Source organism: Ictidomys tridecemlineatus, chromosome 7, assembly GCF_052094955.1.
Source record: "Ictidomys tridecemlineatus isolate mIctTri1 chromosome 7, mIctTri1.hap1, whole genome shotgun sequence".
NCBI classification, from domain to species: Eukaryota; Metazoa; Chordata; class Mammalia; order Rodentia; family Sciuridae; genus Ictidomys; species Ictidomys tridecemlineatus.
The window spans coordinates 162918273-162943869 of NC_135483.1; the positions used below are offsets into that span (position 1 = coordinate 162918273).

Genomic DNA, 25597 nt, shown 5'->3' on the forward strand with positions numbered 1-25597 from the left:
GAGAAGCATAATAGGGATTCCCTTCTCTTGCTCAGTGATTAGAATGTTGGAATAAATCCTTGCTGCACTACAGTGTAGGTACCTGGAATGCTGTGTAGATGTTTCTGCATCACTAGAGAAATGGAAGGGAATGGAGAGTGGGGGAGGGAAACAGAGTTAGAGATTCAAGTTACAACCACCCAGTGAAGCCAGGAAAAAAGTGAATCAGAGAAAGTCAAGACATAAGAGATGTAGGACATAATCAAAAACTGGAAATCAAAGTGGAGATCTGACTCAGAATCAAGATGGCAGTGAATGTGGAACTGGAAATGGAATAATATTTATAAAATAAGTGAGCAGAAACATACATAGTTTACTAGACCTATCTACATGGAATTCTGCCTTACCTTATCATTTTTCTGACAGAATGAGGACCAATGACTGGTATGAGGAGACTGGTATGAGGCTCAAAGGCCATGCAGCGCATAGCCACACACTGTTGTCTGAGCGGGTGAAGGGTTCTGAAATGCCCTAGAGGTTTGATTTTGGAAAGGATGATTATGCTATGAATCCTTGTACTTTCTGTAAATTACATCAGCATTCCTTGGTCTATGCTATTCGGAAATACGTATTGCAAATTTAATTTGGTTAATTCACAAGCCTATTTTTTACCTGTTCAATTTAATACCATTCAAATTTGCCAACAACTGATATACCAGTTTCCTGCCAGACTGCTCAGGAAAAATGTGAATCATCAGTGGCTAAATGGCTTTTCTTGACATTGAACAAATTTCCAATTTCCTATTTAGCAATGATGCATGTATATCACTGACCTTAATAGGAAAATAAGGTCTTTCTATACTTTATCTAACTCAGGTCTTCACATAATTCTGCTCCACTGTAGACTTTTGTGAGTGCCAGTACAGCTTGTTTTATATGTATATACACATGCATCACATGGTATGAATACATATAGCTTTACATATAAAATACTCATGGATATGTATAATAAAATTATTAGCTTATAGCTTTTATTTAATGTTAATTTTTTAATGTGTCCAAGGAATAAGCACTTTTCAAGCTTATTTTACTTAATCCTCTTAACATCAGAAGAAAGATATTTTGAGAGGTTAAATAACTTTCCATAAAACTCTGATTCAAACTAAATTAAAGCTTATATTTATTTCTGTTGTCTCTTGTTGCCTTCATTACTGTGTTCTTATCCTCGCTGGAAAAATGGATCCATTTGCTTCATTGTTATACACCACAGATCCTGAATCTAAGTGCTAACCTATTGCCATGCTACATTCGTTATACCTGTTGCCCTCCATTGCTGATGTGTGGGACTGAACCAAGTGTATGGATAATACATATTAAGCATAAATTCCTAAGAATACAAAAATGCTTGAATTCTTTCTTGATAACCACATCAAAGGTAATTCTTGTGGTTTAGAGACAAAAATATTCTTTGGAAAAACAAAAGAAAATTAGCAAAAATTAGTCCAGGCACAAACACCACAAGGAGAACTGTATAACTATATTCCCATAAGTATATGTTAATAAATTTAGCAACAAAAATATATAGTGCTTCATGATGTGACTCATTAAAAATGAATTTAACTAGATGGTGGTAGAATATGAAGGCATGTACAATGGTTACAGTAAATGTGCAAGTGTAGTCTTTCTTTTAGACCAAGTATTAGGGAAGGAAATTGCATACTTGATGTCTCGTGGTTTCTAGAATGCTGTTTTTGTTTACGGGTTGGGAAAATGCCAGTGGTTTCAACAAAATAAGAATAGAAATCGTACATTATTGTGAAGTTATTTTAAAACAGCAGATGCAAGGCAGGTCACAGAATTTTTTTTTTTTTTTAATGTTGGCATGAAAATGGAACTAGACTCAATAAAACTCCTGATGGATTGAGGGCATAATTTTCATTTGGGTATCCCTATACTTAATATTGTTAATACTTCCCCTGATAAACAAGTTATGGAGAAATATAAGATTACTAGAATACTTGACCTAGTAAGTAACTGAAAACTGAATATTTTTATTGAAATATAGACGGAAGTTTTTCATTTCAACAGCCTCCATGAAGCTAGAATGATATGGAAATCTAAAAATCTGTATTTTACCTTTTGAAATTTTTCTTAGTGCTACGCTCACTGAATCCATTGATTACATTTTAGTGTCACACAAGTAGCATCTTAACTTGTCTTAACTATGGCTAAGACCTTCTGAGTCTTTGACAATTTGCATATTTCATCATCTCAACGATTGAGATAAAGTAGTTGTAGTTTATGGAAAGGAATGAATCACAAGAAAATATTTTCAAAAGTGTGTTCCTTTATTTTCAAGCCCATACTATTCATTGGAAAGGACTGCTTTATGTGAAAATTTGCAGAACTTAAATCAGTAAGAGTGATTCACAAGGTGAAGGCTTTGGTGATCAGAGGTCTTATGCAGTTTGGGATATTTTATATACAGCTTATGGTCTTCCAAATGGGTCACTGTCGTGGCTATTTCTTGAGAAACCATTGTTTAGGTGTTTAATTCATTTCTTGAATAATCTACTTACTGTAATGATTGCTTTCTGGTGACATTTAAAGGTTAAAATGTAATATATAATTTTTCTTTTTTGTAGGACTTTCCAAATGTGTGTGGTTATTGCAATCTTTCTTTTAAACACAATTTCTAAACCATTGTGCTATTTTCCTCAACTCCTCCCACAAACAGACATTTAAAATTTTTATAAGTCATGTTTTCATTGCTCAATGTGATCCTCTAATGGTTCCATGTACCTCCTGTTTGGGACATCCCTGGTAAATGAACTCATTTTTTTCCCCTCTGAAATCTGTTTGTGTTATCTTGGTTTATCTGTGCCAAGATAGCAAAGGGCTATGCTGTGTCACCTGGCTAATACAGGCCAGGCATAGACATTCAGGCCTTAGTTCATTCCATTCCGTTCTCAAAACCACCAACCAAGTGTCCTAACACATAAACTGTGTCCTTACTGAAATCCTTCAAAAGCCTTTGGGATGAAGTACAAACTCCTCATAGGGTACACAAACTTCATGATATGGCTCTGGGCTCATCCCTAGTGGTCTAGAGAACTGGTTTTGACTGCTCTGAGTTCATGGCCACTAAAACTACCTTCCTAGTGCTACAAGGACCTGGGTTGGTTGCAGCTGCTTAGCAGTCCCTGATATGGTGAGCAGAGAACTGTCCCTTCTCTGGATTTACTCTCACTGAGAGGTGTTTACGGAAGTTTGCTGGGGCTCTGACTTGCTGCATAGCCTATGAACTTATTTCACTTGATCAAGGATCCTCCTTTGTCTAAGGCACACACATACCACTACATTTGCCGAGTCTGAATGGTAGCATGCACAATGTTTTACTTTAAGCCATTCCTCCCCACTGATACTCTTACCAGTGGAATCTGCTCACTCTTCCAAATACTTGTCCATATGATACATTCCTTCCTCTGGGGATATTTTAATACCTACTCAAGATTTTGGCTTCCCCTCAACATTCAGATAAGACTAAACATCATGGGAGTTCATAACCCACTTGAATCAAACTGTGAAATATGATATATCAAGAACTATGTAATGTTTTGAATAACCAACAATAAAAAAAAATTAACCAAAACTGCCCCCCCCAAAAATAAAAAATAAATAAATCATACTTTAATCCTGAAAAAAAAAGACTAAACACCAATTGTAAATGCAGCTCAAGTTGCTTTATCTAGTCAGAATTTCTTTAGCCACCATATGAATCAGTGGAAGCAAAATGGGATATTTGGAGAAAGGGATGCACTTTTACCACTTGGCTCTGCATAACTACTTTATATTGCACAATATATTGTATTAAAATTGTCTATTATCTTTCTCTTTCACCAATCTATAAACTCTTTGAGGGCAGGGATTGTTTCAATTCAATTTTGTACAATGGAAGTGGAATACATGGCACAAGAATAATTGTATTTGGAGATAATGAACAAAGAGGAACAGTGTTCTGTCTCTAGGAATGATTCCTCAAGTCATTTGTTTGCTAGTTCATTTTTTCAGAACAAAATGATGAAATTTCTATTGTACAGACCCATTCCAAGTGGTTTGAGTGTACATGGAAGATTAGTATATTTGTTGCCATTGTTTATACTGTACCTGTTTGGTGGCAATAAACATTGGTGTTCTTGGAAATGGTGCTTGCCTAAAAATCTTCTGTTAGTCTTTTTTCATGAGGTCACACTATGATAAGGAAATGGGCATGAATGGATTTACAAAATCTGCCATCATGTGACAGATCTACGGTCAATATATATTTAATGCTGAATGATTAATGTATTATGGCACGCATGTAGAGTAATGATACTTTAAAAATGTCACAGACAAGCAAACAGGACACTTGATATATATGTACTCTGTCTTTTGTCTTCATGTAAGAATTACTTTGTCAATAATTTTAACAAAAAAGAAAAAGTACACTACACTAAAAAAATCACTTGACAGAAACATAAATAATGGTATAATTACAAATAAATGCTAAAATAAGTTTACATTTTTAAACATGTAGGTCAGGTTACATATGGAAAAGCATAAACAAATAGGCATCATTACTTCATTGTCTATAATTATTTCCAGTCAATTAGTTTATAAATTCCAGATTCTTTTTTTTATTTCACAGCATAATGTGATATGAATAAATACCTGTTTTGAAGAAGGGAAACAGTGCACTGTGGGTATTGGCCTAAAGATATAAGCATCTCTCTATAATTTGTGTGCTGTTTTTTGCTAGCCATATAATTTTGTTTTGATAAATAACACATGATACAGTTGGCCTTGCTGGCTGACCACCCTAAAGAAGATGCCTCAAAGACTCTCTGTAATATTTGCAAATGAGCTAGGTCAGTGACCACAAGACAATGACTTCTCCTAAGCAAATAAACATGCAAAAGGCCAGTGGTGGTCACAGCCCACGGAGAACAGCAAGTCAATCTACAGATGGCAGAGAATAGAAAACAGTGGAATGGGGAGGCCCATTCAGCTCTTCAGTAAGTTCTTCAGAAGGGCATGTTCACCTACTGTGCTGCCTTCATCTCCACCAGAAACCTTTTCTTTTAATTAGAATTTAAAGATATAGTTAAAGTGTTAATATAAAAAAAGAACAAGATATTAGTTAACTCTTTACTTACATCCTTGTTTTCTCAGTTTCTCCGTCTTTGGTCTTGGGTCTGTCCTCCTTATTCTTCAATTTCCTCATCTGCAGCAATGGAATAATCCCTGAATTTTAGAATTGAAAAATAAAATCAGGTAATGCAGGTGAATGTATCCAGCACAGTACATGTCATGTGGCAGGCAGTTCACCAATGTTAGTTTCTTTCCTCCACCCATTTAATCATGAGTCTTTCCATTGAACATATTTTTGTGGAGTGCTAGGCCCTGTTTTTGTTTCTTCAATTCCAAAATTCATGTCCCTACAGGAATGTAGCTTCCACTCAGACCTCCTTACTTTTTTCTTATTGTTGTGTTGTGAATGTCTTCTATGAGACATTTTATATCTTTTAGCCAAACAAATGTGTGCAGCATTCCAAACATGGTAACTAATTCTTGACACCTAATCTCTGTAGATGGCAAGCCCCCCTTCTCTTTCTTATCTTTGGCTTCTTTTAACCTGTCATTGAAAACTCTTTTCTAAGCCTTTTTAGACCTCATAAAATCAGTGACTGTGGTCCCTAGAACTTTGTCTTGCTTGTATATAACTCTAATTAACAATGCATGTCCAATATGTTTTTGGCCATTTGAAATTTTTTCCATGTTATATCATATGCAGTAATGTAGAATATATTTCCTTTGGATTCCCAAGTCCTAATAACTGCTCTCAAGGCAATGAGTTTTTGAAAATGAAGACTGATCCCTTAATCTTCCTTTATTCTTTACTTTATACTTATCATGATAGAGATGGGGTGCTTCTTAATGCTCTTAACTTGGGGCACGTTTTATAATTTCATCACACACAGAGCCTCCACCTCTTTTAATTAGCATATTTTTGCTTCAGTGCTGTTCACAATCTTTACCTGAAGCTTGAACTGAGCTTCCAGTGGAGTCTTCAGCAACCCTAGGTTATGTGGATGGTTGTGTTGCAATAAAAGACCTGATGCCAAACAGTTATTATTCCATCTGAATTGTGTAATGATAATTTTAAATTCAAAATGATGATATAGAATATTCTACTTATAAACAAAGTGTAAGTCTTTCAAGTTTCACATGTCAAATATATATATATATATATATATATATATATCATGAGAGTCTTTCAAGTTTCACATGTCAAATATATATATATATATATATATATATATATATATCATGAGATATAATTCAAGGTAGCTAACTGAAGGGTTTGAAAGAAAAGTCATCTTCTAGACAAAGAAAACTATGCATTATTACATTTTAGGATTTGTTACTTGAAATTAGCAAATTTGCCTTTTTACTATTTATGTTAAAGTATGTGGCCAGTGCAGTTTATTCAAGATGAAACAAAAGCCCTTATATGAACTACACTATCATATTTATTAACCTCTAGAGAATCAGCTTATAAGCCATCACTGCCTGTATGAACTTTGAAGGTGAAGGAGATCCTGAAGGAGGATTCAATGATCAATCATAAAAATCTGATATATGTCTTAAACATATATCATAAAAAATACTGAAAAATCGACAGTTTTCAAACATAAGAAGTGTGGATTTCCCAATACTCTATGCTCATAAAAAGGGTAGGAAAAACAAGAGATGCTTAGGTCAGCCCATGCAGTTGTTCAACAGAAGTACAATCAGAATGGCGATGAATATAGTGATAAGACAAACCAACACAGGGTCATTTCTGTCCTTGGAAACCCTGTATAGCCTTCAACAGACAAAATTTGCATAATAAGCAAATGTTAAAACAGGCAAAACAAGTAAGGAACTGACAGATGATTAAGGGACCTACTGAATAGAGCTTTTTGAAATGTTCAGTTAATTTAATTATTCTTATGTAAACTCGTGAGAAATTTAGGGTAAAAAATTAGGATGTATAAAGGAAAGTCATTTGATTTTTTAACAAAAAAGGAACAGTCAAAATGTTTCCTAAATTTATGCTTTTTATATTTCCATTACACATTTTTCTAGGTGATTGATTCAATGAGAAGCAGATTTAATCTAATAATATTGCAATGGAATATTATATTATCCTGTAATGTCAGAAAAAAACAAATATAGTGAGTTATATTAGATTACAGTCAGTATCATCTGAAATTTAGTTCTATAAAATCAGTTTGATTTTTTTTTTCATTCTAGTCAGAACAGGTGGCAACAGCAATGGTTTCCTTCTGTAATTCTTGGTTTGAACTTTTTACACAGCAGGCCTCACCTTTGCTTGTACTTCAAAGAGTGCATAAGTAATATACAGGGCAGCCACAGTCCCATTTTATCCCATTAAACTTCCCTAGGTCTTGAAAGTTCTTATTTGATTTAAGATGTGAGGTTGGGCCAGGAGAGTCAATTTTTTAACAGTCTGGTACATGATTGACATTTTAACCGTTTGTCTTCCTCAGAGCGCACCATGTTTCCTAAACTTTTGTAACTCAAATCAGAAACGATGTGAAAATGAGCATTTGACTCAAAATTTATTAATTATCTTAAAAGTGCTGTTCAAATCGATGAATGCTAGTGTTTCCAGAATATTGAATTCATCTAATGCTTGGGGTTTTTTTTGCAGTTTGAGCTTAGGGAAAATACAGTTCTCCATTATTCACTCTATGCTCTTGCTTGGACGAAACTCCTTTGCCCCCAACTTTCCTTTCTTATTCTTAAAGAAGGTTGAGGTCATGTGTAAGATCTCTGGTTAGGGCTACTTCCATGACCTTAACTTTTATATGCTCTTTCTGGAGACTTTCTTGTTATTAGAGGTTGAAAAATATCTATATAGCTCCTCTATTGCTTTATTTTTTTCTGAATCTTCTATGACTTCATTGTACTTCTCTCTCTTTTCCTAGTTATGGCTTTACCAAAAAGTTCACTCCTTTAAATTTATGTCCACTATAAATGTTTCTACCCTTTTAATCAAGATTAGCTGATACAACGAGTACCTATTGCTTTGGCACAGTTTACAAGCTAATAAGGGAGAGAAAAATGTAGGTAGGAGATCACATGTGTGGTAAGTGTTGCAACAATCATAATGCACGATGAACATGTTTGTCTGGCTGCAGGAATAAACAAAAATCAGTGTCACTGCTAGCTGTGAGAAGAGGAATTGAAGCAATCAGATTCTTTTTTACAGGAAACTGGATTGGAAATACTGAATAGGAAATAATTAGCCAATTAGCATCAGGAATTTATCAGAAAGGTCATGAGAAAAGGTAAGAATTTAGTATCATCTTGAGGTAGCAGATCATACAGGAAAACAAAAGACACTAGTTAATATCTGGAGAAATATAGAACAGGCAATATTAAAAGAGATTCACAAGCACTACAAGGGAGCAGGCAGCTCCTCCTAAGTGGTATAATTGCCAGAAAGGTTATGGAGATAGTGGGAGCATGGGAAAGAAAGAGCCTTAATAAGGCCTAGTAAACCACACATATTGTAATTGTGATTTTTCAAGATACATTTACTCTGTTTTCAGAGGTGAGGTAGGAGATAATAGGGTATAGCAATTATCAGCACTGCATGTAGAATGATACGGCTATATTGTGTGTACAGAACTGTAGCAAACCAATGAACAGTTCTACTCAATGTTGTCCTCTGTAATCTGGAGTAGCACTTAACTTTTAGGGTTATCTTAACGATTCGATGAAATAAACCAGGTAAAGTACTTGGCACAGTTTCTTGTTCTTACATTTTGAAATACATTAGCTATTATTATTTAATTCTATCTCAATACTAAAAAGCATACTAAACTGGTGGCTTTTTCAAACTGTGGATCGCAATCATGAGTATTTTATGTGGTAAATTTAAGGAAGAATAGCCAGCCATTTTAGATAAAGAGCTTAGAGTAAGAAGAATTTTCTACAATAAAGATATTATTTGTAAAACTTTTTTTCAGGTACATATGTGTATATCTGTGGGTATGTGTGTTTACACAGGCCCATGCTCATGATTTGGTGACCACTATATTAGATTAGTGCTAGAGAGAACAGATTGGTCATGATAAACCTCTCTGTATTTTTACTATAGTTTGTTCTCAACAAAGAAATCAGAGTAATCCTTATAAATAAAAAACTTATAATCCTCATAAGTACAAGTAAGTAAAACTTATTTCAGGCCATTTAACAACTCCAATGGAGTAAAAATAAAATTCATTGCTATACAAGCTTTCATTCAATACTCTTACTGAATTTATTTTTACCTTTTGGAATATATCTCCTATTACTCTCTTTGCTGTCCAACACCCTCTTCCTAGAAATCTCTTCCTGTGGTACTTTGATGACTCAAATATTCCCTCATCTCTTCAGGTTCTTTTAAAATGTCATTCTTTCCATAACTGGACTTGACCACTGAATTATATCTCTGTGCTCTCTGCTCTCCTTTCTTGATTTATTTTTCATCAGTCATTACTACTTAACATACTCTGCATTTTACTTTTTTCCTATATTTTTCCACCATAACTATGCACCAAGAATTTTCATTGGTTCTATTTTCCATTGTATTCCTAGTCCCCAGAATAGAGCAATGCCTAGCACACAGAAGAGACTTGCCGAATAATTCTTGAATGAGTATATAAGTCAGTAGACAAGGCAGGTATAAAGGAAATGTATGCAAAACAGGTGGCAAGTAAAGAAATAATACCTACATAGAGAAAGATATTTTATTAATTCATAATAAGAAGACAACTCAATGGAAAAAATAAGCAAATAATATTATTTTAATGTTCAGATGGTCTACCCAATGTCCTTTCTCTCTTTCTTACTATTAGAGCACTAATCTCATTTAGTGCAGCCAAGATTCAACTAAGGAGCTTCCTCTACAGCTGGAGTGTCCTTGCCTCATGGTCTTGGCCCTGGAGATAGAAGCACAAATCGCTCTGTGGACTTCTGAGAAAGTGATTTTGGCCTTTTGCACTTTCTTTCTTCTCTAATTGATGGGGGTTCTGTAGCTACTTTGTGAGTAGGGAGATGAGTTCATGTTTCAAGGAGGGAGAAAGGGAATGTCTAAAGCAGCCCAGATGCCCACTGGCCTAAGAAGCCATTGCACCAAGACTGGACTGTTTACCTTTGCTCTTGTTCTTATGTGAAAGAAAATTTATATCACTCTTATTTGGGCTTTATGTAAAGGCAGCTCAATTGAATCCTTAACATAAACATAAATAAATAATTCTTTGAAGAACATACCTAAATTGGAAATAAAAACCTGACTCTATCACTTTAGTATTCAGGAAAAAAAATGGAATTAAAGGAAGAAAACATATCATTTTTGTACCATTTTGCTGGCAAAGAATTAAAGCAAAGTAGTGCAAGATTAAGAACAAGAGCTATGAAATCAGATAGTCTGGGATTGACTCCCTGCTTCTTCATTTAAAACTGTGTATCCTTGGGGAAATTCCTTAATCCTGCAGAGTCTCCATTGCATGAGTTAATACATGTAGCAAGTTCAGAATTATGCCTGGAATATAGTATTTTAATTATTGTTATTTAAACTCCTTCTATAGTGAGAGCTGAAAAATGCAGGTTATTATCATATATTTCTGGTAAATTGTAGCCAATTTAGAAATGAGTCTGATGATACTTTAAAATGGTGCATATATAAACACCAAACCAGTATTACCAAACAAATAAAGGATCCAGTGTGTAAGTATATAGGTGCAAGAACAATTAGATTGCTTCAGTTTCGAAGTAGCAAGAAACAATTGGTTCCCACAATCAGAAAATCAAGTGAATGCCTAGAACCAGAGGGGTGTCAAATAATTTGCATTGCACGTCTATAATGTGACATTATACAGTCATCAAAAAATCAATTTGATGTATATCAGTTAACTTGGAAAAATCTTTGCTATGTACTATTATCCAGGGTTTATACAGATTCAGAAACCCTACATACTGTATCACTGTATCTTTGCAAGCAACTATATGAACAGGAAGAATTGTAATGAGGATTTAGATCAGGTGGTTAATATTAGCTACCATAATTAGGGTATATTGACATTTTAAAGGGGTGGGACATAAAAAATGAACATCATTTTAGAAAGATGACAGTAATGAAATATGATACCATATATATGAAATTATTGGTATGAAAGGGCTTACACACAAGAATTGCAGCATGCGAAAATGTGTCCCAAATATTAATGGTGGTTATCTCAGGAAGATGGGGTTTCAGACTATTTTTTCTTCTTCCTTGCAGTTTAATTTGTGGTTTGCTTTGTAAAAACCACTATATATTTTATACAAGCAGAAAAACAGTTTTATTATTATGATGTTTAAAAAAAGGGAAAAGGAGAAGGAGGGGAGGGCAGACAGAAGAGACAGGAAGATTTGGAGTTGGAAAAGATGGGATGTTCTCAACTGATAGCTTTTATGTTCTTGTGAAGTTTGAGGAGTTAGGAACTTGTTGGGGGTGGCCCAGAAGGCAATTTGATGAGAAAGCTTAAATAGCTATAGGGAGGAAAGAGACACAGAGCTCACTAGGAAAATATGGAATTGCCTGGCAGTGGACAGTGTGTGTGTCCTGTTTCCTGGCCAGCTGCCTTTATGTTCTGGCTAAGCTGGACCAACAAAAAAGACAGTGTTCCAGGTAGTGAGAAGAGTGACTCCACACTGGATGCGAGCTTAAAGAATAATTCCCCACTGAGCAGAAGCATGGATACCATGATATTTTCTATATAAAAATGTTTAACAACAACTTAGTATTGTGTGTGCAACAGTGGAAGTGCCTGTAAAATAGGAGCAAATCATGGCTATGTTATGGGGAAAAATTTGACCCATAATTGGTAAACATTTAACACCTTTTATATATGTACAGTTGTAGGCATGGAAAAGTACAGTATAGTTGTTTTGCTCATCAAATATTCTAAGACAATTGGAAAATGATTAATAGAGGTGATGTATGAGCCAAATTTTACACTGCAAATGAGGAGTCCCGAGTTATTAAGATTCATCTAATGATGTACAGTATTACATCTACTTTTTTAGGTTTTTTTTTTTTTGCCACTGTGATCAAAAGACATGACAAGAACAATTTTAGAGGAGAAAAAGTTTTATTTGAGGCTCATGGTTTCTGAAGTCTCAGTCCATAGACTGTTCATTGCTCTGAACTTGAGGTGAGGCAGCATATCATGGTGGAAAGGTATGGAGGAGGAAAGCAGCTCAGGACATGACACCAAGGAAGCAGAGAGAGAGAGTGCCACTTACCATGGATGAAATATATACCCCAAAGTCATGGCTACAGTGACCCGCTTCATCTAGCCATAACCTACCTGCCTACAGTTACCATCTAGTTAATCCATTCAAGCAGATTAATGCATCGACTAGGTTAAAGCTCTCATAACCAAATCATTCACCTCTAAACTTTCTTGCCTTGTCTAACACATGAGCTTTTGGGGGATACCTCGTATCTAAACCATAACACTTAATAAATTTGCTTTGTGTTTTGGAGTACCCCTTCCTTTTCTCTTGAGGTAGTTAAACCAAATTTTATGAATCTACTTCTAACTTTGACATTCTGTTAGTGATGAGTGTTATAGTTCTTAGCTTTTGCATGGTTGAGGACTTCTTGAGGTGTTAGTTTAAATGTCACCTCTTTAGTAACTGCCTTGTTTAAGTAAATACTTGAAATATTCTCTAGCATTGTTTAATTCCTTGGTGACATCCATTACAATAAGTGATTATTTAATTGTTTGCCTCTTGATTTTTGGTTGTTTTTCTGAAGTGACAATGCCTTTGGTAAATTCACCAATTAAGTGCCAGTGCCTTGCTGAAGTGACTCAAGAGATGATTTGATATGGATATGGAGGCAGCAGATATTTAGATAGAGAACTTGCTTTTGTCATAAAAGGACTTGTAAATTTGTCCTTAAAGGAATCGTAGGATTCTGTGGAAGCAAAATGAGATGGTATTCTTTGTGTGGAGAAGAGTAAGAGCTATGATACAAAGGAGAATGGACATGTGTTGTTCAAGTGATAAGGAGATCTGCTAGATTAGACTGGAAGGTTGTGGCAGATTGGCCAGGATGAGCAAAAGGAAAAAAGACCTTAAATGGGAGAAACTTGGGCATCATTTTTGCTTCTTAACACATGAAATATGGCTCAAAGGATGAAAGTGGTGTAACTCAGGAGGGCAAGCCAACCAACTCACCTTTTGATAACATGGTTCTTTTGTGTGGCTAATAGGGAAGGTAGGAAACTAAGTAGGATATTAGATGCTCAGTATTCTTTTAACATACACTCAATCCAGAGATATTTTCCCCCATGTTGAAAACATCAAATCTACTCTTAATTTTTTTTAAAAAAGGTCCCATCCTAAAACTCTGGGTAGGTTATCTGTGCTAATGGTTTATGTGGCTGGTATTAAAATTTTCAGATGGCGTGTACCTTCCCTTTTCATCTCGTGGACTCCAACAGCCAGCTTGCAATAGGGCTATCCTGATTTACGGGTGTCTTACTCCTTTCTAGCCTTCCAGTCTTGATTTGTCTAGCAGCCAAATTCCCAGCAATTTAGCAGTGCGTAATGTTTGAGAGTAGTGAGGTGTCCCTTTCACCCTCAGACTTCTGCTGGCTATCCACAACACCTCCCACAATAGTTTTTATTTGTACCAATTTATAATCTGTACAAATTAGGGTACTTTGGGGAAGACAAAGGAGGCACTCTTAATAAATAAGCTGGGATAATGGGTGTAAACTGAGATCATACTGAATAATTTGGACATATAGACACCCTACTATACTATATTCTTCCCATATATTCAATTGGAGTCTATTGGAATCACACTTCTTTTTTTTTTTTTTACTTTTTCATAGCGAATTATCACAAATTTAGTGACTTAAGATAACACAAAGTTATCCTCTTACATTTCTGGAGGTCAGAAGAAGTCTGAAGTGATTGTAACAGTGTTAAAGTCAAGCTGTGACATGCTGGTTCCTCTGGAGAGAATCTGTTTGCTTTTTCCTGTTTCTAGAAGCCTGCCCTCCTTGGCTCCCAGCACCTAAGCATATTGACTTTTTTTCTCCTGCTTCTGTTGTCACCTTGCCTTCTTCCTCCTGTGGTTCTCCTGCCTCCCTTTTCTAATGTTTGCTATGATTTAGGACCTGTCCAGGTAATCTAGGAGACTCTCGGATCATCTCTTATCACAAAGTCCTTAAGGTAATCACACTTGCAAAACCCCTTTGACATAATACTCACGGGTTCTAAGTACTTGTGGACCATTATACCCATTATTCCAGGAGAGCTCTGTATGAACTATTTCCCTCTGTGACATTTCTTGATGTTGACTTCTGGGAGCATCTACTCATTCTCTTATATTGCATTAGGATTAGTTATAGCTCTGCTTTATTCCCCTAAGAAGCATAATGTAAAGCACAAGAGATGAATTAAATAAAAATCCCATCCTCCAGCACCTTATATTTGAGTGAGAGAACTGCTAGAGTTTTATCAAATATTTGTTCTTCCCTTAGTTTCTCTCAGGTAATGACAAGATTAATTTTTTAGCTGGCCATCGTTCATAGCTTCCCATTGCACTCAGAATGAAGTTCAAAGTCTTTATATTGACCTACAAGGTCCTAAATGATCTAACTTGGCTACCTTCCCTGGTCTTGCTTTGCACCCCTCCTTTACTCCATTGTCCAAAGAGTGCTAGACTTGGTTATCTCCTCATATCTGTCCCATGCTCCCCTATCTATGAATGTGCTTATGTGTGAACATGTGCATGCACATATAAACACACACTACACAGCCTTGCCACTAGAACATCTCTTTTTTTCTCTTTGAGATCTTAGCTTAGAAGGCAATCACTTATACTCACTTACCCGACCCTTTGATTAGTCTGGGTCTGTTTGTTACACACTACTAGTTCAGTCTATCCACTTAACATCTCTTTGCACAATTATTTAATTTGTCATCATTTGTTTGTCCTTCTCCCTTTACTTTCCAAAATTGACACCTTGTCTAGGGAACTTGTCTGTTTCATTCATCTTGATCCCCAGCATAATGTTTGACATATAGAAGAAGATATCTTAGCAAGTTTTTACTGATTAATGTACCATGAAGAGGACCCTCATTTTGGTGATAATTTTCTCGATATCTGCTCATTCATTTGACTTTAAGAGAATATTTCCATTTTTTAAAAGATCCTAGAAAAATCTTGATATTTTAAGGTACTGCGAAACTTTCCGCATGTATATAAACAAGGAATCTGCTTCCTCTTAGAGTACTCTTATTGTCTGAGCTCTGAATTCAAGGGCAGGTGTAAAGAAATCTAACTGTGGTCCAGTTTTATTGTAAAATATAGGAGAATCTTTGTTTTATGTGCTTTGATTATTTTCACCACATAAACTTATAAAGAATAAGTTCATGAAGGGACCTGACAGGTCTCTTTGACCCCCCAGGAAGGGCTATTTACCCTAGGTATGCATGGGGCGCACCTCTGATGTATTACATCTTCAAGGAAAGCTAGGTATTTTTTTTCCTGTTAAGTGTTGACCTTGATCTGCTACAAATCAGTTTTCCTTTTGTTCACAAAGTGTTTTCTGTTTTATTACAAAAATTTTATTCTGTCTCAGTGTTAAATACGTGTGCTTTTGCTATAGTTGCCCAAACTGGGCATGTGCTAGTATCATATTTCTCTTTCTAGTAGGTAATTCTTTAAATGTAGAAAACTATTCATTTTCAGCTTTGCAGAGACTCTAACAAGAGTCTATTCTGCTTTCTGAACCTTTCTGGTTTGTAACAATGTGCGCCATATGGCCTCCACAAACACTCCTTTGCAATGCCTAATTTTTTTTTTCAGCCTGCTTTCCCTCTTGAATGTATGTACTCATGTGATTTTGCATATGCTTCTTTTATGTAATGATCCAGATTCTTTGCTCTTCTGTTATATTCTTTTGCCACTGCTTCAAGGTCTTTAGCTTAAGTAAAAGATGACAGTGTCATCTACATATTTGAGGTATCTCCGGGTCCTTGAGTCCTTCTCTTTATCGTAGAAACCTTGAAAAGTTTTCTCAAGGCAGGAGGTGAAGAGTCTTAGTGAGATACCACCTATTAATTCTACACTACAAGTTGACCTTGACCACCTAATTTTCGAGTTAAATGTGACGGTATCACTTGTGAAGATATGTTGGGGCACTTACCATGTGGGGCTTCTATTGCTGCTTTTGCAGGGCTCCCAACAAAGCATCAGTTTCCATTAAGTCAAAATTCTTTTCAAGTCCCACAAAAGTCATACAAAATGACTTGCTTATTGTCTATTGTTCAGCCTGCTCTGCAGTTTGAAAGCAAATACAAAATAATGCCCACTTTACCTACCCATACTCACTGAGTTACATCAGTTGTTACATGTTGTTTATTGTCTATAGAAATGGTGTGTCTTTAACTGAGCTTCTGGGCCACAGATAATATTAACCAAATGATTAATGAAGCAGCAGCAATATCGAGTGGATAAATGTTAACAAGGGAAATGACCACACTTTCAAATTGATGCAGCAAACACTGTCACCCAATTTAAAAGGCAAGCAGAAATAAACAGAAAATAAATAGAAGTGTTGTAAACATCAGGATCACTGTACATACCAGGAAAATGCAGAAACAGTTTCCATCCAGGCAGTCTGTAACTATAGTCTCATACATTTAAGTTCAGAGTTTCTCTCTAGGATAGGGGATACGCTGAAGTGCCTCTGCCATATCTTTTCCCCCTTCCTGCCTCCTTCCCTTCCAATATCTTCTTTCTTTTTTTTTCCCTCCCATCTTGCTTCCTATTTTTCTTGGTGAAGGTTGTTTGTGAAACAGGCTTTTATGACAAAAATCTATGTATGGGTGGTTCAAAATGGAATATTATAAGGAGAAGCTGAAGTGTGTGAAAGATGCTTTATTGATTGTTTATGGCTGAGTCACACATTACTCCAAAACAACAATTTAAAACAACAAACATTTGTGACCTCATAGTTTTGGGGGGTCAGGGATCTGGATACAGTTTAACTGGGGGATTCATTTCTCTCATGAGAATTGTCAGTGGGGCTGGGGAGTCATTTGGACTTGCTGTGAGTGGGGCAGCAGAATCTACGCTCAGGTTTACTGACCTGGTTGTTGGCATATTTCAGTCTTTCACCACATGAGCCTTTCTACTGGCCTTTCTTGTTTGGCGACTGCTCACACTGTTTCACACTGTTGGAGGGAGAACTCAAAATGGAAGCCTCAGTCTTTTTATAACTTGTCTCAGGAGTGACAACCTTTCTGCTATATTCTAGTCATGAAAAGTGAAGCAAACAGTTCCAACCGCCCCAAGGGGAAGGTTGTACCAGGGCATGAATGTCAGGTGGTGTGGATTATTCGGGGCCATTTTAAAGAGGCTGCCTACCACAAAATCCAAAGACTTCTGCCTCCTTTTCTGTCTCCTCCCTTCACATAGAATTTACATCTAGTTCATATATTTTTTGCAGTTAAATGTAGAATTAAGCATTTGTTTCTGTTTTGACACGTTTGTAAATATAGTGATTTTCATGGGGGAATGTTTTTTTGTTCATAATCCCTACCCTGCTTCATCTCACTGAAATTCTGCCTATCCACGAAGGTGGCTCACCTAACCTACTTTTGTTATTTATTTGCCTTTGTATCCCTGGTGACCAGCATAGTATAGTGTGCCCAATTGACCATCCATAATATTTGCTGAATAAACAATATATGCTATATCCTTCAAGAGTCATTACCAATGACCTCTTCTAGTCGGGCACTCTCCTTCCCACCAACCTCCATGCCTCTGAGAGGCTGTGGTTAAACACCCCATCTCTGGAGACAGAATTAATACATTCATACCCTAATTTGTCCCAAATGTCCCTGGGGAAGCTACTGAATTTTTCTGGGCCTCAGTTTCATCACCTGGAAATAATAGTAGGGTGGACGTAAGAATTAGTCTGAGATAACTCATATCAAGTTTAGCAGAATATTTTCATTTGGCTGATATTTGTTAATTCTTTACATGATTATTTTTCATTACTTGAGTATTTCTCATTCTTCAATTATTCTCATTCTACTTTTCTTTTGAAATCATACATTGTTGTTGTTTATATGCTTCTTTTATCCCAAGTAGAATATCTCAGAACAATTACAGTGGAATCATTCATCCATCTCCTTTTTCTACACTGTGAGATCCTTTAAGCCGAGACCATGTCTGATTTGTCTTAGTCTCCCCACTGTAGAGTTGACACACAATTACTTTACAACATGAATTTTTGGACTTCAGACTAAATGGGAATGGTAGCTTATCTTTTTGTTTTTTGTTTTGTTTTTAACCCTTATGATTTAATAGTACAATGTCTTTTGTAAAGCTTCTCAATATTTTTGTTTTGAATTATTTTGAATAATGTAGATAACTTGTCCCTTTACTTCTACCTAACCCTATCTTTCTCTCCAGAATTCTCAGTGGATGAACATAGCAAATCCAGACCTGCCATAATTTATTTTAAGCTACCAAAACACATTTCAGACTAATGTGGGGCCTGCCTAAATAAATGAACTGACTCACATGTATATCTTTAGTTTCAATCTAATTTTCTTTACAACATTTTCTATTTCCCAGTGATCTCCAAGACAAATAATTAGGATTATTTTCCAAAATACATAGTTCTAGGTTTTTTTGCATAGGTAATAATGGTTAAATATTAATGAATATGATAATGAAGTATAGAAATGCTGCTTCAAACAGATACAAGAAGGGTGAGAACGTATGGTGTACTGATATTTTCAATAACAGGATTTGTTGGGTTCTTTCTTTTCTATACAAAGTTATGGCACATCTACACTTGAAGAATGAGAACTTCCGGGGAATGTTGCATGATGTTGAGCTTGAATACATATATATAATAAGATGAAATTTAGGGAATTCAAAGATATAACAAGGAAGAAACCAGATAACAGCCAATGATTTATTTTTGATGTTTTATGAAAAGAGAAAATGGTGGCTAAATAAAAACTAGGCTCTTCATTTTATTGTAAGTATACAAACTAAAAAGCATGGTTAGATGCTGCATTTAGAAATTGTTTAGTAGTAGAATTCATTAAAATATTTTATAGTTAGCGTTGTTTCAGAAGGGTGTTCCAAAGAAAATTCAAACAAGAGACTTGCCTAGGTGTTCAAGAAAATGTGGGACCAGTTTTAAAATAACTTATTTTACTAAAATGTAAAGTATAAATTCTCATTTGGAGACAGTTCCTACCAGCTGTCTTGTAAGTATTTATGATTATAGCATATAGCAAACTAGAATTGAATAAAATAGTATGATTCACTTTCTATGTCTCCAGATTATAGATTTTCATTTGAGGTTTGTACTAGAGACATGTTGTACTTTTGATCATTATGGATACATGTAGACTTATGGTTAAAATTTTGAAAAACTGGTAACAAACAAAAAAAATTTGGTAACAAACAAAAATAGGTAAAGATGGTACAATGATGTCCCCTTTCTCACACTAGAAATAATACATTCTTCCTATTCTCCTATATGCAAAGATCACTCTGAATTTCTCTTGTTAGACATTGCAAGACTATTTCATGTCACTATAGTGAGTATCACACAAGAATGTCCAGATATCCTTAAGTTGGTTGATTTGAATCCCAAAAGCAGTGGAAGAGAAAAGGAGGTGGAAATTCCTACAAAAAAACATGTAGGATACTGATGCTAAATAAAACTCATAATAAACTAACTACTAATATAGAATGTTAAGAGAATGCTGAGGAGAGTAGTGGGTAGGGAGGGCTGGGTGGAAGTTGACCATGGATTCTTAGAATCAAGAAGTTTGGGTGTCACTGCACAACAGAGTGACCAGAGTTAATGACAATGAACTGTATGTTTAAAAAATCTGGAAGAAAGGATTTTGAATGTTTTCACCACAAATAAATGTTTGAGGAGATAGATATGTTTTCCCTGAGTTAAACAATATCCAATGTATACATATATCAAAATATCTTTTTATGTTTTCTTGTAACAGTAAAAATAATTAGGAGAAAAAAATAAGACTTTCAAAAAGGAAAAAAAAACTAAGAGAAAGAAAAATGGAAAATATTTAAGTGAAGCTCCTACAGTTTGAGCTCTAACATCAAATGAGGAAAACACATTCACAAACTCATTGCTGCTTTCTTCTGCTTCTCCTAGACTTCACTGTGGTATCACCATGTACTTTTCCTATCAAAACATGGTGGTGCCATGTCCTATTCCCTCCGAGATCCCTTCTGCATCAAATGAGAAATTCTGGAAATGGATCCATTTATTCCATAATATTAGAGCCTTAACAAATTAAAATACTTATTCTTTAAAAGGACGAATTAGAAATGATTGTCAGTATTGAAGGAGTCTTTCTCCACTTTCCTGGATTACCCAAGATTTCTCTGTCTCATATCACTGTTGAGGGAGAGGGTGAAAAATGAGAAAATACTGAGTTTTGGAAAAATAAAATATTTTGCATTCTTAAGAGAGAATTTAAAATTTTCTGTTGCATTGGTGAAGTAGGATGTTAGTGACATGAATAGAACGTGATTCCTTTTAATTAGTAGTTGTTGACTTTATTTAATTTAGTAAAAGGACCTTTAGATAATTAATTTTTATTTACAGGACTCTTTAAAGTGGAATGATAAATACAATGAATATGCTTAAAATATAATATCGGCTTTTAATTTGTTCACCTGAACTATTTTTAGCTTGAATTTACCCTCCTTTTGAGTCTGACATGCCAACATTTAGATTGTACAAAGTATTACACAATAAGAAAAGATAAAAATTTGAAGAGAAAGTGTTTTTATTACAATTCCCAGGCCTATGATAGAAATGTTAAGAAACATAAAAGGTATTACAAACTGATCTACTTAATAAGGTCTTTCCTGACAGCAGATATTAAGTTCTAGGCACTAATTATATTCTTTCTTTGTATGTGGCTTTAGGTTCAACTGGAACCAAGGTGGTACAGAAACATCAGCTACTTCTTAGCCCTGGTTTCAATTATCATAGAAATGGTAAATTTTCCTTTAAAGTTCTTTTGGTTTATAAAATTGCACATGTCAGATATTTTAAGAATTAGAGATGGGTCGAGTGATTTGAGAGCCAATACTTTGCACTCATCTTAGACTGTGCCCCCATGATCTCAGAAGGTTTAAGATGCATAGCTTTACCCTGCCCATGGGGGTGGTGGTTGCTTAGGGCATGCCCTTGAAGCTGCTTCCCTGGGACCCCATGGCTGCTCACAGGTGTTCCTTTTCTTCTTTACGGGATCCCAAAATGCCATTACAAAATAGAAATCACCTTACTTCTGGTTAATTTATGTTTTGATCTGAATCTCAGTTTGGCTCCTCAGATATAAAACTTTCCAATTTATTGACTGAAGTTGGGCATCATGAGTCTTCCGAGACTGTGTGTAGCATAAGAAGGTAGTATGAAAGAGCATGGTTTTGGAGCCATGGGTTTGTATGAATAGCCCACTCAGGGTCTCAGTGTTTTCATCTGTAAAATGGAAATTCGGGAAAAGAGCATAAAGAGTACTGCATAGCATTGCAGTGGTAAGCAAACAAAATGACAGATAAAAAAATCTAGCCCAGGATTTCATTCATTGTAAGCATACAATACTCCTTTATTCTTTTCCTCTAGGACCTCCTGAAGTTCAGTTTAACTCACTGTCGGGCCCCTGATTGTCGACCAGCTCCCAAGAACTTTGTGCCTTCTTCCCAGGTAGCAACATGAATAGTGGTCTAAACATTTAGTAAGTTGGGATAAATTGACACTATCACAAGACAATTCAGGGCTTTTAGAAAAAAATATAACTAATGTTTTGTGTTCTTAAAAAGAATATGTGTTGAATGTAAAGATTTTTTAAATTAAAAAACAATAAAAACTAAAACAAAAATACTCATAATTTCTCTTCTCAAATAAACAATCGATAACATTATTTCAGATCTATTTTTTGTGCCTATGAATATCCATGTATCTCTCTCTTACTTTGTATAAATATACAAAATATAATTAATTATATATTGTTCTGTTGCATCGCTTTCTTAATATTTTATTTAACCATTTTCTGTTGTTATTAAGTATTCTTCAGAGTTGACTTTTGCAGGCTGATAATATTTATCATATGACTAGTTTATCTCTGATTTTTCTTCTTACTTGTTAGTGACATTTAGGTTGATTCTAATATTTTATGTACTGGTAGTAATACTTTATCAAACATCTTTGCATACAAATCTTCATGCATCACTCTTAAAGTAAATGCATCTGTTTAAAGTAAATCCTAAAAGTAAAATTGTTGAGTCCAAAAAAATGGACAATTTAAGGCTGTAAACATATTGACAATTTGCCTCCAAGATTAAAAGGTTGAATCAAATTACACTGTCATTAGTGGCGTGTGAGAGTGCTTGCTTTCCTAAAATGCTCACCGACATAGTGCATCTTGGATACATTTAAAAATGTGATAGTACCATTGGGAGAAGGCAAAATATTTTAGGTTAAAAAAATGGTATCATAGAGAAAGGGCACGGGGAGTAAGGAATGGAGGGAAAGGGATAGATAGTACGGGGTTTGAAGTGAAGCAAATTATGTTACATGCACTTAGGCATATGTCAAAAAGAACCCCATAATCATGAATAGATATAACGCATTAATTAAAAAAAAACTATAAAAAGTGGTATTTTGTTATACCAAAGGTATTTGTGTCTATATATTTTGTGAATTCAGTTTGGAAAAGATGTTTAATTTTTTATATTTAGATTATTTTATATATCATATTCTTAGATTTCTAGGAGGACATAGGTTTTGAATTTCAGTAAATACTTGTTTATCCTTTATTAAAATATTTTTTTCACCCTGTACTTAAAAAATGTTAATATTTTCTTGTAATTAGTCAATGTCTATTTAAACTGGAGCACAGTAGCCATAATCTAATTCTTTAAGGGTCCTGAACAGTTGGGTTCTTAGGAAATGAAGTTTTTACTTATCAAATTTCAGCTTTATTCTCTGAATATTCAAATACATTTGTCAACTGATTTTAGAGGAGAAACTGAGACTGTGGAAGGATGAGGATAAATCTGGAAATATAATTCTAATCTTTTGAAATGTAAATCTGTGGCACACAGAGCAGTGGTCCATGGGTTCTAAATCTTGGCCACACCAGAATCACTGGGGAGATAGGAAAAAAAAAAAAAATCTCCAAAACGTGGCCCTGAACCCATGAGCTAAGAAAGTAGGGAGGGCTGAAATGTTGGTAATGCTTTTCATGGAGCTTCCTAGTTGCTTATAATGGACAGCTACAGTTGAAAACCATTAAGGTGATGGGGTTCAGGTCCAAGTCTAAAACCTGCCCCTCCGACTCAGGTGTGGCACCTTAGATGGTTCACCTGGGCCTTCAAAATGGCTGGGCCTTGAAAGAAGGGGGAAGAATGCAAAGAGCTCCTGAAATTTAGGCTTTCTACCTGCTCTATAATAAGCTAGTACTTCTTATATGCCCGAATGTCCCCAGCCTGATAAAATCGGGAAGAAATGTTAACATCACAGGTACACGACGATGTATCTGATAGAGCATATATGTGTGGTTTATATACAGAATATATCATTTGAAATTAAAATAGAGGAAGTTTTAAGTGATTTCACTTCAGGGTCCTTGCTAAAGGCCGGGTAACGCTGCCAGTTCTTCTGTGAGAATTACAGATTAGCAAAGTGAGAATTGTAGCAGTTTGGCTGTAAAGATATTAAAAAGTCTAGTAAGTTTAAGTTATTTTCACTCCAGGAAAACTATAATCATTTGAAAGATCAAAGAACAAGAGTGAAATTTAAAATAAGATTACAGATTCGCCAAGCACCGTGTTGCTGGTAAAGAGGCATTGGTGACTGTTGACCTGCATGTCATTGTACTAACTGGTGAATATCTTTATTTTGAAACCAACTTGCTGAAGCTACTATGGATGCTTTAACTTTTTAAGATTTAACAAATTTGCCTGACAGGTTTTTGTTGCTTTTTGTTTTTAGGGAATCATCTCATTTCATACCAAGAATTGAAATGTCACTGTATTAATGGATAAAAATGTCAAAATGTCGCTGATGGTCTTCTCTGTATAGCTCTCAAGATCTAAGCAAATACAATGATTTCTTGCATAGAAATTCTAGAATTGAGAGTTTGCTGACCAAACAACTTAAAAGCAACCTACTATAACACAGCTTTTTGAAGTGGAGACTTAAAAAATTTTCTAGCAGTTAAAAAGTGTATGTCTGAATTTATAAGTGTTGATGTGAGTTGATGTGAATTTCCATGGCCTTATTATTTAATCTTTGTAGATGTGCATCATTATTAACTTTTTATGCAACAACTGTCCCTGTGTTGAGTACAAACAATGCGAGAGGTGAAGACAGCCTAAGTGGCAGGCAGAGATTTCTTGATCCAACTCTTAAGGATGGGATACTTCAGGAAGAAAGTAGCATAAAAGATGGAAGAACCCAGCTTTCTCATGAAATTTATATTGTATAAATTCGTAAGCTAAAATTACTGCTTTTAGCTCTCCTGTTTTACCGGTATATTTTCTAAACTAGGGCAACTAAACTAAAATTCATAATTTATAAACAATCTGTGGAAAAATTAGTGAATTATTTACAACACTTTCGAAAAATGTGTTTGTATCTTATACAAAAATTAGCTACACTGTTAATCACAGTGGTGCCACAAATATGCTGGAAATTAGGACTTGCAAAGTAAGTGGAAAAAAAATGGTCCTGTAACTCAATCTGTGATCGGAAAACCAAACTGATCCTGAATGGTCTATTTAAACAAATGCCAATTATTGAATAATTCTCTGACCTAAACAGAAAGTTATTGTATATGGAAAGACTTTTTTTCCCTTAGAGTGCTTTATTCCAGATGCCCTTTTAAATTGTTTTTAATTCTCTGTGGGCAGTAGATAACTAAACCTACAGAATGCAGTAATGGCAGGGAGGAAGCAATCACGTTGGCCACTTCTAGTTAAGAGTCATGGAGAAGGCGTCTGTTCTGTATGAATTGCAGACTATAAGGACTTTGACAGTTCATAGACCAGACCTAATTTATTAAACTAAGTTTCTAATATAAACAGTAATTTGTTTCAGGCACTGACACTGCAGGTCTGGATTATGTGAACCAAATAGAAAGAACTGTATTTCCTTTTTGGAAAGTGTGTGCCTTTGGAGTGTTAGAAGAAAATAATCTAATATGTCATAATAGTAAATATGATGAACATGGCTGCCTTCCTGAGCATGGGTTGATCACACTCCCTGCTTTTTAAATTTTCCAGAAGCTGTTTTAAAAGTATGGAGGCATGGTTTGTAAACTTCAAAGAACACCTGTGCATAATATTCCAAAAATGATGAGAAAAGGGTGAGACTACAAGAATACATTCAGTCTTTTGTGCACTAAGATATAGGTTAGTTTAAATTACTGG

General features: G+C 35.1%; 1 long non-coding RNA gene across 1 annotated transcript in view; it reads right to left on the bottom strand.

The window, feature by feature from the left end:
• The window catches only part of LOC120893082 (uncharacterized), a 154715-nt gene that overhangs the window by 99911 nt on the left and 29207 nt on the right, over positions 1-25597 (bottom strand). Inside the window, exon 2 of the long non-coding RNA XR_005738054.2 lies at positions 5175-5262. This is a non-coding gene — a long non-coding RNA (uncharacterized LOC120893082). The remainder of the gene's footprint in view (positions 1-5174; positions 5263-25597) is intronic.